The sequence below is a fragment of the Artibeus jamaicensis genome, unplaced genomic scaffold (genome assembly GCF_021234435.1).
Source record: "Artibeus jamaicensis isolate MK-2021 breed Jamaican fruit bat unplaced genomic scaffold, CSHL_Jam_final contig_518, whole genome shotgun sequence".
Lineage (NCBI taxonomy): Eukaryota > Metazoa > Chordata > Mammalia > Chiroptera > Phyllostomidae > Artibeus > Artibeus jamaicensis.
Window position 1 is genome coordinate 5,383,086 of NW_026521870.1, and position 18,327 is coordinate 5,401,412.

General features: G+C 36.9%; 1 protein-coding gene across 6 annotated transcripts in view; it reads left to right on the forward strand.

The window, feature by feature from the left end:
• The window catches only part of CD36 (CD36 molecule), an 83,746-nt gene that overhangs the window by 20,960 nt on the left and 44,459 nt on the right, over nt 1–18,327 (forward strand). For 2 of the 6 annotated variants that reach the window (XM_053668919.1, XM_053668920.1), the window contains exon 2: nt 4,600–4,891. The exons of 1 other annotated variant lie outside the window; for it this stretch is intronic. The gene's annotated coding sequence lies outside the window, so the exon portion shown is untranslated. Of the gene's footprint in view, nt 1–605; nt 720–4,599; nt 4,892–18,327 lie in introns of those variants that run through there. 3 more of the 6 variants (XM_037137020.2, XM_037137021.2, XM_037137018.2) reach the window with 2 other exon arrangements.

An 18,327-nucleotide genomic window follows, 5' to 3' on the forward strand; every position in this document is an offset into this window, starting at 1 on the left:
GCTACTTTTGTCATTTGTAATATTAGGAAAACAATAATACTTACCTCAAATGGTTGTTGTAAAGATTAATTTAAATAATCCACATAAAGTTCTTAGAATGACGTCTGGCCTGTAGTAAGTACCTACTCTCAGTGTTAGCCATCAATATAACATGACACAGTTTGGGTTTTTCAAAAAAATTCACTTTTGATAAGATTATCATTTCATGAATTAAATACCTAGTGATATTATAAGGAATAAAAGTGGTAATGTGACTATTTTCAGAGTCAGTCAACATACAAGACCACAACCCCTGGTCTCAGTGGGATTCTGGAGATAAACACAATGAATTTCAAAAATACTCCCCAGAAATAGCTTTGGTTGTACTTAGCCTAAAGGAGGAAGCATCACAGGACAGCCATTTAAGTCATATTTACAAGTAGATTAAAAATAATTGTGCCTTGGTGTCTTATTGTGGGAAGTTGTCTATATATCTGAACACTTGCTCGTGGACTTCAATGTTGAAGGTTAGTGAAGTTCAGGAGGAGTCTAGTTCCTGCCCCCAGGGACTTTGAAAGTTACATATTTGACAGAGGAGAGCAGCACTCTGGTTCTCATTACTTAATCCAGTTGAGCAACAGAGAAGTGGGAGAAAAACTCCAGGGCAAGCTGTCTGACAGAAGCCAGAGCCAGGGTGACACACACAGTCGGCTGCGGTCAAGCTGTGTCTGCGTCGTAAGGTTAGTAGAACTTGGGAAAGAATATGGCTAGAAATCATCATCCTTTGGTGGCATCTGTGGGGTAGATTTATGAATGGTGATCTGGAATTGTTGAAAGACTTTTAAAGTGAGGGCAGTAAAAGACAAAAGAGGAAAACCAGTACTTATTAAAAGCTGACGTCCAGGACAGGGCTACAATACAGGCTAGCCATATTTTAATAATGTTTTATGGGGAAAAATAGGAGAACAAAGAAATTTTATTTAAAAATATTTCCCCCTGGGCTTGCAAATGAAAATAAATTTCCCCCTGCACTTAATTTCTTGAAACATAGAATGCATTACTTTGGTTTCCATGTTATGGTGAATGAGTATTCATACAATGTCAGGTTTCTTGCTTCCTTAAGCCTGAATGTAAATGTTTGCCTTTTCTAACCCCTTACATTTAGGGTAAGATGATAGGACTATCCATAGGAGACATACAAATACACCCAGATCTTTTGGAAATTTATATTACTTAATGCAACAAAGACATTTGTAACTGTCATAAACATTTACCTTTTGATATACTTAGTTTAACTAGTTTTAGGTTTATAAGTTATTAAAGTGCTTCCAAATTATGTGTATACCCTTTGTCTTTATTATTTTCAAATAAGTTGGTATGGTTTTATAATAATATATATTCCCTCATTTTCTAAATTTAAATGAACATTTACCTATAAATTACCAATTAACAAAACAAAGACACTTGTTAAATTCATTCAGCATATTTTTTTTTCAGTTTTAAATAAAATTTTTGTGCTTTAAAGCAGAAGTTTTAGTTCTTCTGTTTCTTTATACAAGCAAAGTTATAACTTTTGGAAGTTTAATATAAACTGCTATTAAGTTCTAGTGTAAAACTATATATATCTATATATATGTTTGTGTGTATGTATGCACATATATACATATATATGCACACAAATATATATATATACATATGTGTATATATATATTTCCCTAACATTTCCCAAATAGAGCAGGCATTCAACTAATTTGTAATGAATTTTTCTCTCTCCTTATTTATTTTGACATTGCTTCAGGAACTCCTTATACTTTCTCCCTTGAAGTCACTGGCTTGTGGTACAAATCGCTGTCTTTCTAAAGATAAAGAACTATCCTCTACCGTTACTCTTTTCTGTGTTGGGAAACACATGGAAATTGATCTCAAAGTTATTCTCAATGAAAGAGCTGGAATATTAGTTCATTCTTCTGTGAAACTTATCATTGCTCCTAAGATCTCCCCTCTCTGTAGGTCTTCTGCTGCACCATAAACCTTCCATTATGCCACCTACTTTGCTATTTTATAATATTTTTTCTATGTGGCTGTCTGACCATTACTCCATCAAGTTAGGGTTTTATTTCATTGATTTTTATAATCTCTGGACCTAGAAATACTTGGTACTCAGGAGGAATAGTGTATTAAATAAGTGTGTGAATAAATGTGTTGTTTTAACTATAATCTGTGTATAAGTAGTGGAAATAATTCTAAAACATCAAAGTAGCAAAGCAAAATGCATCTGCTGGGAGATTTATATTGACAAAAGGTAAGGATTTGATGTCAGCAAGAAAATACTTGTACTCGACCATGTACCCTTATGTCATTCAACTAAGCTTTGATATTGTTTGTCAGCTGGATACATAAATTTAAGATCACCTACTTCATACTAACTCTGGAAATCTTATCACTTACCTAAATTCCCCTGTGTCACTTCTATTCTCTATAAAAATATGGCTAACAATACCTAATTATAGAATTTTTTAATCTACTTAAATAATGACACAGGGAAGAATTTTAACATGACACCTGACCAATGGGGTTAGGTTAAGAAATATTTCACCTCTCTCTTATTCTTTCCTAGGACTTTTTAAGTTGTTCCACTTGAAGGGAAAGAAAGAGAATATATTCATTAAATAAACATTTTTTTATTCTTATATGTAATAATTTAATTTAAATGATTTTAAAATTTAAATATTGAAAATAAAGCAAAATTTGAAAAGTCAAAAGAGCATTTTAATAATAGTTTTAAAAAATTAACTTTAGTAACAGGGTACAGTAAATGGGAATCAAAAACAGGTGTAAATTACTCCAGTTAACTAGCATTATTGAAGAAGAACAAAGAAGAGAAACGGTATACATAAAAAATTAAAACAATACTTTAACTAATACCAGTCCACAACCTGAAAAAAGGTCTGTTAAAAGGGGTGTAATTGGAGAAAAATGGAAACATAAAGAGAGAAAGAAAGTTATATTCTAGAAGAAGTACTTGTTTTTCTTCCTTAGTCACAATCCGGGCAATATAGAGCAAGAATTCCCAGCTATCTACATCTCTGAAACCTCATCTGTTAAATGATCAGGATGTGCTGATTCCTAAGATTCCTTCAATTCCTGTAATATAAGGTCATGAACAAGAAGAAAAAAATGTATCATACATAAAAATGGTTAAGAGCTCTTTGAGCTAAGAGTAACAGATATTTCTGAATAAATGTGAACATCCTATAAGCCCTTGGGACTTTGTGGTTTTCTACCTAGAATCTTTCTGTGGAATAGTCTCCATATGTGAGCTTCATCTCTGGTATGTGAGCTCCTGGAAAATATGTTTCGCTAAACCATTCAAGCTAGTGTGGCCACATGGGTTCTCAGTAAACATTGGCACCTACAATAAATAACAATAGGAGAGTTATAGATCTCTCCAAAATGGGAACAGTAAAAGCCCTTTCTGACTGGCTTCTGACTAAAGCAGTTGAATAGCAACTCTTCCATATGGTCCTTGAAGTCTCCATTCCCTATCCTTGTAGGTGTCCTGATAATTCTTAAATGGAGGGTTAATCAGAGGCATACACTTCACACTCTAACTATGGAATTCAGCTAACCACCTAGTCATACTCAGGCAACCAGGAATGGCCTGAAATCAAGGGCTAGACAATGGGCCATTTATGAACTGAGCCTTAGGCAAGTGGATTGTTATAGCCTGTGATGTAAGGGGAAGGTGTTAGCCAGTAATATTTATAGCCAATTCATAGGTATTTGAAACCAATAACTTCTCCTGTGAAAACACCATTGTTGTATTTATTATGTAATTTTCTAGATTTTAGAAGGTAAAGAGGCACTAACTAATAGATTTCAGTTATATTCTAAGTAGACAGGTCTTGAATGAATATTCACAACTAGGTAGCTACCCACATTGAGAAGGAAGATTAAAAGCACTTAATAATCACACATTGTATTTTCTATGGAAGCATTTGTAGTACATTACAGAAAACCTCACAGTAGAGATAATGCTTTCTTCCTCTTTGTAGTACACTTCTGGGCACACAGTGACCACATCATAAATCCTCATTGAGTATGTGTGTATATGAGAATGAATGTCATTAACATGAATGCCCAAACAGTATCACCTTAAATGATATAGGAAAAATCCTTTTTGTCTGATTTAGCATATACTGTAATGGTTTGATTTGTTTTTAGAGTGTCCTTATTTTTGTTCTGATGCTTTTTTATTCTTATGAGTTGCATAATTTTAGTATACCCACCAAATATTACCAGTTTTAGTTCTCTTTTATGGCAAAAAAAAGTGATAACTATTGTAAATCTGAACTTGTGCATTTTGCAAAGCCGTACCTCTAGCTTTCCATAATTGGACTATTCACTGATGCTTGTGTTTCTTATCTTAAATGCCCATGTGCATGTTGCTATGTGTTTCCTCCTAGGACTTTAAAGTCCTATAACTAAGACACAGGATAAAAAAGTCAGGGGAATTGCTATGAGAAAATAAGTAGGGATATCCCTGGAGAAGGAGCTGCTCCTGTGTTCTTTTAAACGTCACAAAGTAATTCTTTCTTTCTTTCTTTCTTTTTTTTAAAGAACGAACCAGGGTGAAGAGCAGCTCCTTTCCAAGCTGGAGAGATTGGCAAACACTGCCTGCAGGGTTTGCTTTGGTTTAGAAATCCCACTGCCTCACTGGAGTGCCAATCAAAATTCCATAGCCATTCTTGGCTACTTGGAGGTGGGACTGACTGATGTACAGCAGTGATTTGACCCAGTACTTGGGACTAGCAAAACCAATCATCAGTGTTTATCCTGTTGCCTTCCAACCAGCCTTCTGAAGGTGCATTAACACTGGGGGCCTTGAGCTTTTTCATCGGACTTCTAACTGGTAATTACACCTATGGAATCATTGTCAACTTATTTTACCTAACAATGTAGGACTCAAAACTTGTGCCTGCAATACTAAAATCTCTTTTATCTGATTTTTGCTTTGTTCTTGTCCACTTAAAGCTATACTTGCATTTTTCCTTCTCTCGGGAAATAGAGTATATGAGATATTGTAGACTTTCAGGCCTTCTGTACCAAGTTTTGAGATGAGAACTTGTATCTAAAGGAAAATGGAAGGAACAGGTCAAGTGTAGTAACTTTACTATTATCTTGTCAGTGATAACTACAGTAGTAAGTGGTAAGAAGGAATTCAAGATTATTTGAAAGTATCCATACCCTCCAACATACATGTACTTAAATACATGCAATAATTATAGTCAATTATATCTTAATAGAAAACCATAGTAAAAGGGAAAATTCATTGTGCAGCTATTTTTTATTCTTAAGAACGTACTCAGGAAGAGAGTTAATTTGTAGATGGTTGCTTTTTACCTGAAGATGCAATTATAATACATATCATTATGTAGCTTTTGGTTTGGACTTTATACTAAGATTGTAAGGCAGAGTGGTTGTCTTCCCGATCATAAAGAAAGAAGAATCTATCTCCTGCCCATCCTACCCCAACACGTACTTGTAGTAACAGCAACCAGTAGAAGACAGAGGCAGGTTTTACTGCTAGAATTCCTGGGATGCCTCTAGCCACCAGCTGGCTGTTGTTAGATCTGCTTGAGAGGTGACTTTGCAACTTTTTGTTAGTGCAAGGTTAGAAAACTCCTTCATGATATTGTAAACCTGACTTTGGTTCCGGCATCTTTGGTGCAATAGATTTAGGAAATAACATTAGAAAATTAACCATAAAACAGAACCAGTTTGCAGATCATTTCTATGACGTTTTTTCTTCATAATAATGAGCTACTTAGAATGATTATGGGAGGCATAGAAAATCAGATATTGGAATTCAGTAAAATTTTACAGGTTCTAGACAAAATTATTTTATGGTGACATATGACCATTTCTAGTAATGATATTTTATTTTGACCTGCATCACTATGTAATGTTCTATAGGGACAGTGTTATATGCCTCAACTTTATTTCATTGTGATTATCTTAAGTAGTTGGAAATTGAGCCTTGTGAATTGAAAGGAAGCACTGGAGGCAATTGTTCACCTCATTGTGAAGATAGGGCACTGAAGAAAATGTTTAACATAGACAGGACTGGAATATTAGTATGAATATTAGTATGAGTATTATTATTAATTCAATAGCTATCAATACAGAGGAGACTTTATAGGGACCACTGATTTACTGAGTAATCAGGAAGTCCTCCATTGAGTATGATAGTACAAGTTTTCATATTTCTCCTTCACGGATGATGAAAGATCAGTGGACTCCTTAGTATCGGAAGTCTGTGGAGTCTTAGGTTGCTTAGAAACTCAGTGATTATGGGCTTGCTATGGCAACCCAATATATCAGTGAATGCAAAACTTGGTTAGCTGGTATTGTGCCAAATCTTCATATTATGCTGGTAAAAATATGTAGATCAACTCCTCTATCATATCAGTACTTTTATTAGTCACATAAGCTAAATAATATTGTAACTCACAAAATTTTAAAAATAGTAATTTATAGTTTATAATAGATAAATTAAGCTAAAATTTACAATGTAATTTTAGTTATTTTAAATATATTGTCTGCTGGTTATTATCCCATTGTCTGTGTGTGTGTGTGTGTGTGTGTGTGTGTGTAATTTGCATTAAATTAAAAGCATGGGAAAGCAAGATTAGTATCATATGTAAAATATGTGGTAATAAGAAGGTTCTATAAATTTGACTTCTATTAATAGTTCAAAATAAAAATCTGCAAATTTATCCATATTTGTGTAGCATATTTCAATGGTATTTTCATTTTATATTATAAACTTCTTATTCACATATAAATACAATAAATGTGTTACCATATTATTCCTCTTTAAAATCTTATACCCTAAATAATATGCCATGTAATCCAACACATAAACATATTAGAAAATTAATTTATTCAAAAAGCTCATTTCTGCAATAATGACAAGGCGTTAAGGGATATACACTCATCCTCAGTTTGAGTATTTGCTTCCTGCAGTACATTTTTAACTCGTTTGCCCTTTCTGATTTTAAGCATGTTTTCAGATTTTAATGACACCTTCTATAAACTGTGATTCTTAATATGTTGGCATTATATTTCTCTTATCTTCCTATTGATTCCTACTCTTATGTTTATCACAGTCAATAGCAGAGGTAGAACCAGCAGCCTCTCTCTCCTGAGACAAGACTGCTGCAAGATTCTAGTTACTGTTCTTTTCTCCTGGGTTTTGGCATTTATGTATTTTGTTTTGCTATTTAAGAGTTCATCATATTAAAGTTTATCCTGGGAGAAAAAGAATCAGTCTGACTCAAGTTTTTGTGCCGTAAGGAGATACTTGGTGATTCCCCCCCCCCCATTTTTCTCTACACATCAGTCATTCTACAGAATTATGTAACCTATCACTTTTTAAAATCCTCTGTTATGGCAATTCAACTGAGCAATACCCAGGTTAATGATGATATGTCTCATCTCACAGATGGAAACAAGGGTAGAGATAGACCTCAAACTGGTTTTCCTGAATTAACTGCCATCAGAACAGAAAAGCTATTTCTAGAGTCCTTGTGTAAGGTCATACTGACTAGGCCACACTGGCACCCTCAACAGAGGTACATTCTGTAGTCAGATAAAGGCCCACAGTTTGTTGAAAAAATAAATGAGCAGTCCAGAATAAATCCACAAAAATAACCCAAAGGAATCAAACTATTAGCAAGGGATCACACATATTAGGCCATTAGCACAGTGGGCAAGGGAGTTGTCAGCATCTTTCAAGGAAGGATCTCTGAAGCCAGGCGGGCAGCAGGGCAGATGAAGTCCTCAGTCCAGCAGGGCACAGCCTCCAGTGGCTGATGCTAAGAGAGACCAGTATAGTGTGGAGCAGCACTCTGCTCTGTGCAGGTCAGCTTTCTCAGCAGTGGCCTGAAGCCTGCTTCAGTTACACTTTGAGAGTGGTGTACTTCATCCTTGTGGGTCTCTTGGTAAGTGTCTTCGCACTCCTGATGGCAAGTGGGGAATCTATGGGTGGTTCTTCTCTGCAGACACAGCTGTTAAGACCACATGTCCAGGTATCTTAGGTGTGTTTTCTTGCTGGCTGTGTCCAGCTTGACTTAGATAGTTTCCGATATGAGCCGGTATGTCATGGGCAATTGGCAGTCATCTTGGTTGACAAGAGTGATTCCATTTCATTTTATACACTTTATGCTATCTTGACTGGACCAGTACCATTTTATTGGTCTTGCTCCCCACAGTGGGGAAGAGATGATAGTAGAAAGATCAATTGCACCCTGGCTGGTGTAGCTCAGTGGATTTAGCTCTGGCCTGTGAACTGAAGGATCACAGTTTGATTCCCAGTCAGGGCACATGCCTGGGTTGCAAGCCAGTCCCCAGCAGGGGACCCATGAGAGGCAACCATTCATTGACATTTCTCCCCTTTTCTCCTTCCCCTCTCCTTTAAAGATACATGAATAAAATATTTTTTTAAAAAAGAAAGATCAATCACTAACAATGTTGACTCATGTGGGAAATTGCGTATTCTTGTAACAGTCACTTTTTAATTAAATAAAGAAAAATATTAAATAGAATGTTAGTATTTTTAGTGGCAATACCATACTGATGTGACTAAATGTTTCATGAATGAAAATGTGAAGGCAGCTTTGGAAGCTGTGGGGGCAACTTTGCCAGCAAGTCCCTCGTCCACCACAGATGAAAGTAAACTACCAGGACATGATCTGCTTAGGGAGGAGAGGCAGCCGGTCTCTCAGAGGAGAAAGGCCAGGAGCCCCTTCCTCAGTGGCTTTTATTGGGTTGTAATACACAGGAATACAGGCGGCCAGGATCAAATAGTAGATAACATTTCAAAGAAATCTGAGGGCTTAGTCTGAGTCAGTGTCTATCAGGAAAGGGGGTTGCAGAAACTTTGGGAGACATACTCATTTCCTGCTCAGACCCTTAACATATGAATGAAAGCACTCTTAGCGAAGTGGGCTTCACAGGACTTTGTGAATTCTTTCTTATGCCCGATTACCCCAGATCCCGCTCTGGCATGCAAGGGGCTGCACTGCCTTGCTTGCTCATCACAGGTTTTCAGGCTTAAGTGGATTAGAGCCAGGAAGCACTTCTCCCAGAAGACATGGGGACTTGGACTAAGTCAGAATAGCCGGGGGGCGAGGGTCCATCACTCCCTCTTTGTTGCAGCCCCCCAAGACCTTCCATGATGACCTCCCAAGTGATCGTGTCTGGTTTAGGTTGCCCTCCTCTGAGGGGTCTTACCCAACATTGACTATCCGACCATGCACTGGGGGTAAGGGGATGAAGCAGAAGCAGCGTTTGCTACCAGAGACAAGCTTTGTCTCCTTAGTGGCTCACATTTTGGAGGTAGCTCACTCAATCTTAGCCATGGGGGGGAAGTTACAACTCCTGAAACCAGGTAGAACGTTTCCCAACAGGAAGCATTTCTCCTGAACTCAGTATTAAAAGGGATTGCTCAAAGCAAAGTCAGCCATTTGTGGCTTCTGGAAGACAAGCTACTTCTCTACATAGGATGCACTAAAGATCTGAGGATGTTACATTCTTAAAGAAACACTACTGTTTTTTCCCTAGGAGAAATGGAAACCTTTCTTAGTGATTATGATTTAGTCCATCAAAATGGCTGGATTTAGTCAGGTTTATTCATTTTGTTTCATCTTAACTAAAAATTCAAGCTAATTCCCCTAAACACACCTTAACACTCATATATTGGAATTTTTTCAAAACATAGACATTGTCTATTCTCAATTTTAATTTTATTCACCTAGAATCAGATGACAATTGTCTGAAATTCACATATTCAAAAGCAAAATATTTTAATCACAGAAAAATCAGGTTTTCCAAGTAATTAACTTGCACCAAAAGACTGAAAAAGAAAATCACCACAGTATTTTCCCGATAACCTATATAACGTGGCAGATAAGCCAATGAAAATTTAGTAAATAGCACAGATTTTTAAAAAGATTTTATTTATTTTTTTAGAAATAGGGAATGAGAGGGAGAAAGAGAGAGAGACACCAATGTGTGGTTGCCTCTTGAGTGCCCCCCACTGGGGACCTGGCCTGCACCCCAAGCATGTACCCTGACTGGGAATTCAACTGGCAACCTTTTGGTTAGCAGCCTGCACTCAATCCACTGAGCTACACCAGCCAGGGCAAATAGCACAAATTTAACTTGTCATATTTTGAGCTTCATAGCTTGAAGAATTTAAATACTTTCTATTACATAGAATGATCAATATGAGGTTGAAATATAAGTGGCAGAAGAAATTCAGTTTTGACTAAGATATTTTTTGGTATATTTGGGAACCCAGGACTGTGTGTTGAACTGCCATCGAAGGCAGGATGTCTTTCAAAACAGAAATGTCTGTAAACATCTGTGAAGTGTATGTGCATATCCATAAAAGAAGTGAAGGAACAAAGGTTTCTCTTGATTTACAGGTAGCTGTGTTTTTGTAAGTGCCATTACAATAAGTTAATTTGGATACAATTTCAATATACATACCTAAAGCTATTATTTGAAAGAATATTAGATAAAAATGAGTTGTCTAGTAGAAGTCAGGACAGGTAAATATAGGGTGATAAAGAATAGAAGGAAAACTTAACACAGAGAACCTTGTGAAAGAAAAAAGTATATGCCGAAGCTTATAAAAATATTTTGGGACAGGCTTTTTAATAACATGGGAAATGTTTAATGCTTTTAAATTTTGAGTTGCATGAAATGGTATTTCCATGTTTTTGCAGATTTATTTCACCTTCAAATTTTACCCACTGTAGCGTTCTTTCCACTAACTTACTGTTATTATCCAGTTTTCCCTGAGGAGTTGTAGAAAATGAGAGGAAAAACAGGCCTAGCAACAATCTTGGATCATGTCCAGAAAATGTTTAGTCCTTGGAATACATGGAGGGTGCTTCTCCAAGCCTTGTATATACAGCTTGTGAAAACAATGATATTCTCAGTGTATTTTCTCCTGAACAGGAAAGCACTGTGTTCTTAAGAAAGGAAGTTTTAGAAGTACACTGAAACACATTCACACATAAGCATCTCAGTTCACTTTTGTATCTTTCCCCATTAACTGGCGTCATTGCGAAGTAGGACAGTTTGCTTACAGAAATGCAACTGAGAGAACTTGGGCCCCCAAAGCCAGGAAAGCAGTTGTATCCTAGCAGTCTCTCAGGATAGATGTACCAATTGAACAGTGTAAAACTAGCAGGAATAGCAGAGGTGTTTAAGGCTGACATTCCATAACAATTCAGATTCCATTACCTATTGTTTACTTAAATCACAATGTCAAAACGAAAGAGAAGGGTTACATTCAGTTATATGAAAAAGGATGGTTACTGTAAACATGTTCTGAGTCCTGTGGTGTTTGTTGAACAATGAGGATGACAGAAACTTGAACAAAGACAGGATTGATGCTCTCCAAATCTATCTAGTAGAGTTAGAAGGATAGAAGATTTCTTTCTACTTAACCACAAAGTAAATACCTTTATGAAGTCCATTGTCAGTGCTCCATAGTACTAAGCAAACTTTAATGCAGATGCTAAAATATCAGGGCTACAATGAAATTTAATAAGTCAAGCTTTATTACTCAAAATTTAACCATGAATGTTCCAAAGGGAAGGTTTTACTCTACTTCTGACAAATATTCAATTCCACTAATTCAAGGAGATAACCAAGTATCTCACACACACACACACACACACATGCAGGACATTTGTAAGGTGTTGACATTTTTGAATTATTCTGAATTTAAATGTTATCTGTCTTATGAATTACAGAGTAGTAGTCTGCCACTATTATGTAATTCTATCTGGATTCTAGTGTTTACAGTTTCTAGAACATAGTCATGGAAATATGTAAAAATGCAATTTAAACAATCTATAACATTCCCAGGAAAAGATTTGCTTCTTAGAAATCTTAAGAATATGTTTCAAGTTCTTCATTTGAGAAGTAGCACTTTAAAACAAACCTGTTGGTCTCTTGGATTATGGAAAATTCATGCTTTTCTAAGAGCCCACTGAGAGTCAAATTAGAAAAATGAAGGTTTGATTTACCATAGGGTTTGATAGACTTTTATATTACTTTAAAACTCCTAGCAAAAGTTGCTGTGTCATTCAAACACAGGGTTTGTGTCACATGTCTCTTGGAAGTGTCAGGGAGAAAGATCAAAGTTCTCCACTTCCAAAAAAGGAAAAAAGGATATCTAGAGAGAGGCATCTGAAATGTATTATTTCCTGTGTGGTGATTATTCAAATAAATTGTTGTTTTACAATATCATTCTTAGAAACATTTTTTTCAGCTTTAAAAAGAAATCTAATTAGGTATGCTTTCAAGTCCCAAGAAAGTGTTGTTGTGTGTGTGTGTGTGTGTGTGTGTGTGTGTGTGTGTCTGTGTGGATAGTATGTTTCACTCTTTCAGAAATCAGATGGTCAAGTGTTGGATATCTTTAAACTTAAGATAACAGACTTACAGATGGCATAAATGTCCACATAAATAAGTTTTTCCAAGACAGACTTGCTAGTATGGTTAGTATGTCTATTTATTAAATGGGTCAAAATCACTTTGTTTCATTGGTTACTTTATCTGATTTCTTTATATAAATGTTTCTCTTTTTATACATTCATCGTGCTCTTTTACTTTTTAAATGTTATTTATAAACAAAATAATAAAAACCTGGTATTACTTTAGAATTTTAAAGCATATCATTTTGATTAAGCCATGAGCCAATGCAAATGTAAATTAATTTCCCTAACTCTTCTTTAAAATATTTTATTTATTTCAGGATCCCACATTAAAGACCTTTTCTAGTCTAGATTATATTTCCTACTGTTAAAATTTGTTTTACCCTGAATTTAATGAACTTTCTATTTTCTGCTCTGTGAATTTCAAATGTATCGATTGCATAACTTTTTTCTCAAACTTTTTTATTTGGTCTTCATTAACTAAATGCTTGTTTTTTTTTTTATTAATTTTTTCTACTATTTCACCACACTATGTTTTAAGGCCTAGTTATTCTTTTACCTGAATATTTCTGTTTTCCCACCAATAATTTCCCATCTACCATATGAATACAAATTACACTGACAACTACGTTCATCATAACATTTCCTTATTTTTTTTAAATATTTTATTTATTTATCTTTAGAGGGGAAGGGAAGGAGAGAGGGAGAGATACATCAATGTATAGTTGCCTTTCGTGCATCCCCTGCTGGGAACTGGCCTGCAGGGAACCAGCCTGCAACCCAGGCATGTGCCCTGACTGGGAATCGAACCGCGATTGTCTGGTTCACAGGCCAGCGCTCAATCCACTGGGCTACACCAGCCAGGGTTGTTTCCTTATTTTTTCTTTGTTGATTTTTAAATTTTATTTTAAGTATATTTAATTGATTATGCTATTACAGTAGTCCCATTCTATTTTCTCCTCTTTATCTCCATCCACTTAGCACCCCCATCCCTCTGGCATTACCCGTCCCCCCTTAGTGCATATCCATAGGTTGCACATATAAGTTCTTTGGCTTCTCCATTTTCTATACTATTTTTAACCTCCCCCTATCCATTTTGTACCTACTGATTATTCTTCTTAATCTCTGCACCTTTCCCCTCATTTTCTCCCCATTGCCTCCCCACTGATAACCCTCCATGTGATCTCCATTTCTGTGACTCTGGTCCTGTTCTAGTTGTTTGCTTAGTTTGTTTTAGTTTTCTTTAGACTCTGTTGATGATAGTTGTAAGTTAGTTGTCACATTTAACTGTTTATATTTTTGATCTTCCTCTTTTTCTTAGATAAGTACATTTAACATTTCACATATTATGGGCTCCATGATGACGAACTCCTTTAAGTTGACCTTATCAGGGAAGCACTTTACCTTCCTTTCCATTATAAATGTTAGCTTTGCTGGATAGAGTGATCTTATATGTAGGTCCTTGCCTTTCATGACTTTGAATACATCTTTCCAACCCCTTCTTGCCTGCAAGGTTTCTTTTTTTCCAGAAATCAGCTGTTAGTCTTAGGAGAACTCCTTTGTATGTAACTGTCTCCTTTTCTCTTGCTGCTTCTAAGATTCTCTCCTTATCTTTAATCTTGGGTAATGTAATTGTGATGAGCCCTGCTGTGTGTTCCTTGGATCCAATTTCTTTGGGACTCTCTGAGTTTCCTGGACTTCTATGTCTATTTCCTTCACTAGTTTGGGAAAGTCTTCTGTCATTGTTTTTTCAAATAATGTTCTCCTTCTTTCTTCTTCTGGCACCTCTGTGACTCAGATGTTGGTATGTTTAAAGTTGCCCTGGCAGTTCCTAAGCCCCTCCTAATTTTTTTTTAATTCCTGTTTTTTCATTCTGTTCTGGTTGGATGTTTATTTCTCTTTTTTTTTTAATTTATTTATTTTTTTGAATTGATTATGCTGTTACAGTTGTTCTATTCCCCCCTTCATTCCCCTCCACCCTGCCCCCCACAACCCCACCATTACCCCCCTTTAGTTTATGTCCATGTGTCTCAAGTCCTTTAGGTTCTATATTTCCCATACTATTCTTGCCCCCCATCTATTTTCTATCTACTGTCTATGCTACTTGTTTTCTGTACCTTCTCCCCCCATCTCCTCCTCCCACTCCCCTGTTGCTAACCCTCCTTGAGATCTTCATTTCTATGTTTCCACTCCTGATCTAGCTGTTCTTTTAGTTTGCTTTCGTTTTAGGTGTGGTTGTTAATAACTGTTTGTTGTCCTTTCACTGTTCATGTTTCTTTAACTTCTTTTTCTTCGATAAGTCCCTTTAACATTTCATATAATAAGGGCTTGGTGATGATGAACTCCTTGAATTTGGTCTTATCTGAGAAGCACCTTATCTGTCCTTCCGTTCTAAATGAAAGTTTTGCTGGGCAGAGCAATCTTGGTTGTAGGTCTTTAGATTTCATGACTTGGAATATTTCTTTCCAGCCCCTTCTTGCCCGTAAGGTCTCTTTTGAGAAATCTGCTGACAGCCTGATGGGGACTCCTTTGTAGGTGATTGTCCCCTTAGCTCTTGCTGCTTCCAGGATTCTCTCCTTCATTTTAATTTTGGCTAATGTAATTATGATATGCCTTGGTGTGTTTCTTCTTGAGTCCAACTTTTTTGGTACTCTCTGGGCTTCTTGGATTTCTTGGAAGTCTATTTCCTTTGCCAGATTGGGGAAATTTTCTTTTATTATTTGTTCAAATAGTTTTTCCACTGGTGGTTGTGTCTTTCCCCCTTCTGGTACCCCTATAATTCAGATATTGGAGCATTTAAAGATGTCCTGGAGGTTCCTAAGACTCTCCTCATTTCTTTGAATTCTTGCTCCTTGACTCTTTTCTGTTTGGCCATTGTTTGGTTTCTTCTGGTCCACTGCATTGATTTGAGTCCCAGTTTCCTTTTCATCTCTATGGGTTTCCTGTGGAATTCCATTCATTTCCCTTAATTTAGCCTTCATATGTTTCTCTAATTTGTGGCTATAATCCACCAGATCTGTGAGGAAGCTGATGACCAGTGTTTTAAACTGTGCGTCTGAGAGTTTTGCTATTTCTTCGTCACTTAGATTTATCTCTGGGGCTTTGAGGTCTCCCTGCGACATTTTTTGGTCTGTTCTGGCCCTTTAAGTGGGAGAAGCGGCGCCTTGGAGTCCCAGGTCGCTGGGTTGTGACGCTGTATGTGGGGGCGTGGTCAGAGCGGGGAAATGGCGGGGCCCTGTATTGCCACCGCAGTCGCCATCTCCGCCGCTCTCCACCGCCGCCGGCCCAAACGCTCACTCCCTCACTCGCGCGCAATTAGGCAACCACAGTCAACAGGCTGCACCGCCTCCCCACTGTCTCCTCTGCAGTTGCTCACCCGGTGGGTTGCTCGGTCGCTCACTAGGTCCAATCCTGGGTTTGGAACCCATGCAACTGGATTCGCGTGTCTGGATTCCGCGCCCGGTCCGACCGAGCCCTCCTTTGTAACTCCTCACCCGACGCCGGTTTCGCCCCTTACCGGTCGGGCTGAAGAATTTGTTGTTAGCGCACTTCTGAAAAGTTCAGTTTTCCGTGTTCTGGTTGTGTTTTCTGATGCTAATATTTAGTTGTCCCTAAACTTGGTTGTATGAGAAGGCACGGCACATCCACCTAAACCTCCATCTTGGCGGAAGTCCCTGGTTGGATGTTTATTTCTTCCTTTTGTTCCAAATCATTGATTTCAGTCCCAGTTTCCTTCCCTTCACTCTTGGTTCTCTGTATATTTTTCTTTATTTCCCGTCGTATAGCCTTCACTTCTTCCTTTATTTTACAGCTATAAAATAGCTGTAATAGCTCAATGATTTCTCTGAGCATCCTGATTGCTAGTGTTTTGAACTCTGCATCTGATAGGTTGGCTATCTCTCGGATGCTTCATGCTTTGTCTGTGGTTTTGATCTGTTCTTTCATTTGGGCCATATTTCTTTGTCAGCACACCTGTTACATTTTAAAGGGTAGAGCCTTAGGTATTTGTCAGAGTGGAGCAACTTTGCTGCATTGTGGTGCTGTATGTCGGGCAGGGTCAGAGAGGGAACAATACCTCTTGTTTGGCTCTTGCACTGCTTTCTGTCACTTCCTCCACACAAGCAAATTGTGCCCTTATAAGTGCTGCCCTGGTGCTGATTCCTGGTTCAGTGGGTTTGTATATGTTCTAGGATCCCATGGGCCCCTCCAGCAGAAACTCCTGTGAGACCGGCAGTTTCTTCTGCTGCCACAACCCCCATAGGTTTTCACAACCAGAGTCGTTGAAGCTTTACTTTCCCGTGCTGGAACCCTGGGTTATGTGGTCTGCCTTGTTCCCCAGTTGTTCCTCCTGGTTTGTCTGCACAAAAATGTGGGACCACCTAGTCTACCAGCCACTGCCTCACCCTGCCAATCTACAAGTTGCTACCTTGTTGGGTTCTCTCCATCCTGGCTGCCCATCTCCGCTCCTCCTACCAGTCTGGATGAATGTTTCTTCTTTAACTCCTTGGTTGTTGGAGACTTCCATACAGTTTGATTTTCTGGAAGCTCTGGTTGTTTTTTGTTTTTAATTGGTTGTTATCCTTCTTTTGCTTCCTGTGTGAGGAAGCAAAGTGTATCTACCCATGCCTCCATCTTAGCCAGAGCTATTATTTTTTTTAGCATTATTTAAATGTTGACTATTTTTTCTCCTCTCCTTAGAAATTTAAGTAGGCTTTGTAAATTTTTCAAGTAAAGATTAGGTGTGCCAACATTTTTACACAGCCTATAAAATTTACATATTGACCTGACATCACCCACATAAGAATTAACCACAGAGGTGCTTTCTCTCTAATCTCTTTTATACACATTTCCTACCATGCCTCCTTTAAAATGTATGGGTAGGTTTATTTTATTTTAATGCAGTATTTTTGCTTTCATCCTGTGTTTCCATTTGTTAGACCACATGGTTTAAATCTAAACTTTAATTACTCTGATATTCTTCATTTTATATTTAATAATTCCCTTGAAATATTATTTTAAAGGTAATAGAAACCTCCATATTAGACTGTCAGTCTTTCACTGGTCTTACATTATACCATCATGTCTTATGCATTTGGCCTTCTCTTATTATGTTCATATATATTTATTTAATACTTATTTACTTTTATTTCTTTGTGTAAAGCTCTTCCTCACCATACAAAGCAGGTAGAACATGCCATTGTCTTAATACTTCTGTAAATGAACATGAGAGAAATTGCAAAAATACATGTATATTCACATATATACACACACACATGTGTAATCATAAGTATATATGTCTATAAATATGTGTGTGTATAAATCTCCATGGTTAGTTATCCACAAGAATTAAAATGCTAAAACAAACTTTACCTTATAGTTTTACAGTGGTAACTAATCATTTGAGATAGTTTACAGGTTTTGAAATGGATTTTAATTGTCTTATTTAATCTCAAAACAATTATGTTAATGCCACTTACAGAGTATGATCACCATTCATTCTTTGTTTGCTGTGTTTAGATAGCATTTTTCTCTTAATACAAGTATTGCACAATTATTTTAAATTGTTATTCAATTTATATAAATGTGTTGAAAAGTATATGTAAAATTAGTTATCAATCAAGGACTTTATCTTTTTGTTTTCTCTCTCAGAAAAGAATATAGGTTCTCAGCTAGTCCATGGGTTTTAATCCTTGTTTTGGCATGGTTAGTAAGGTGACCTCAGATAGTAGTCTAAAGATCCTAGTAAGGTAATATTATAGGTCAACAAGATAACACATGTAAACTTCTTAGTTTAACAACTAGCAGATAGCAAGCCCCCAATGTGTTAACT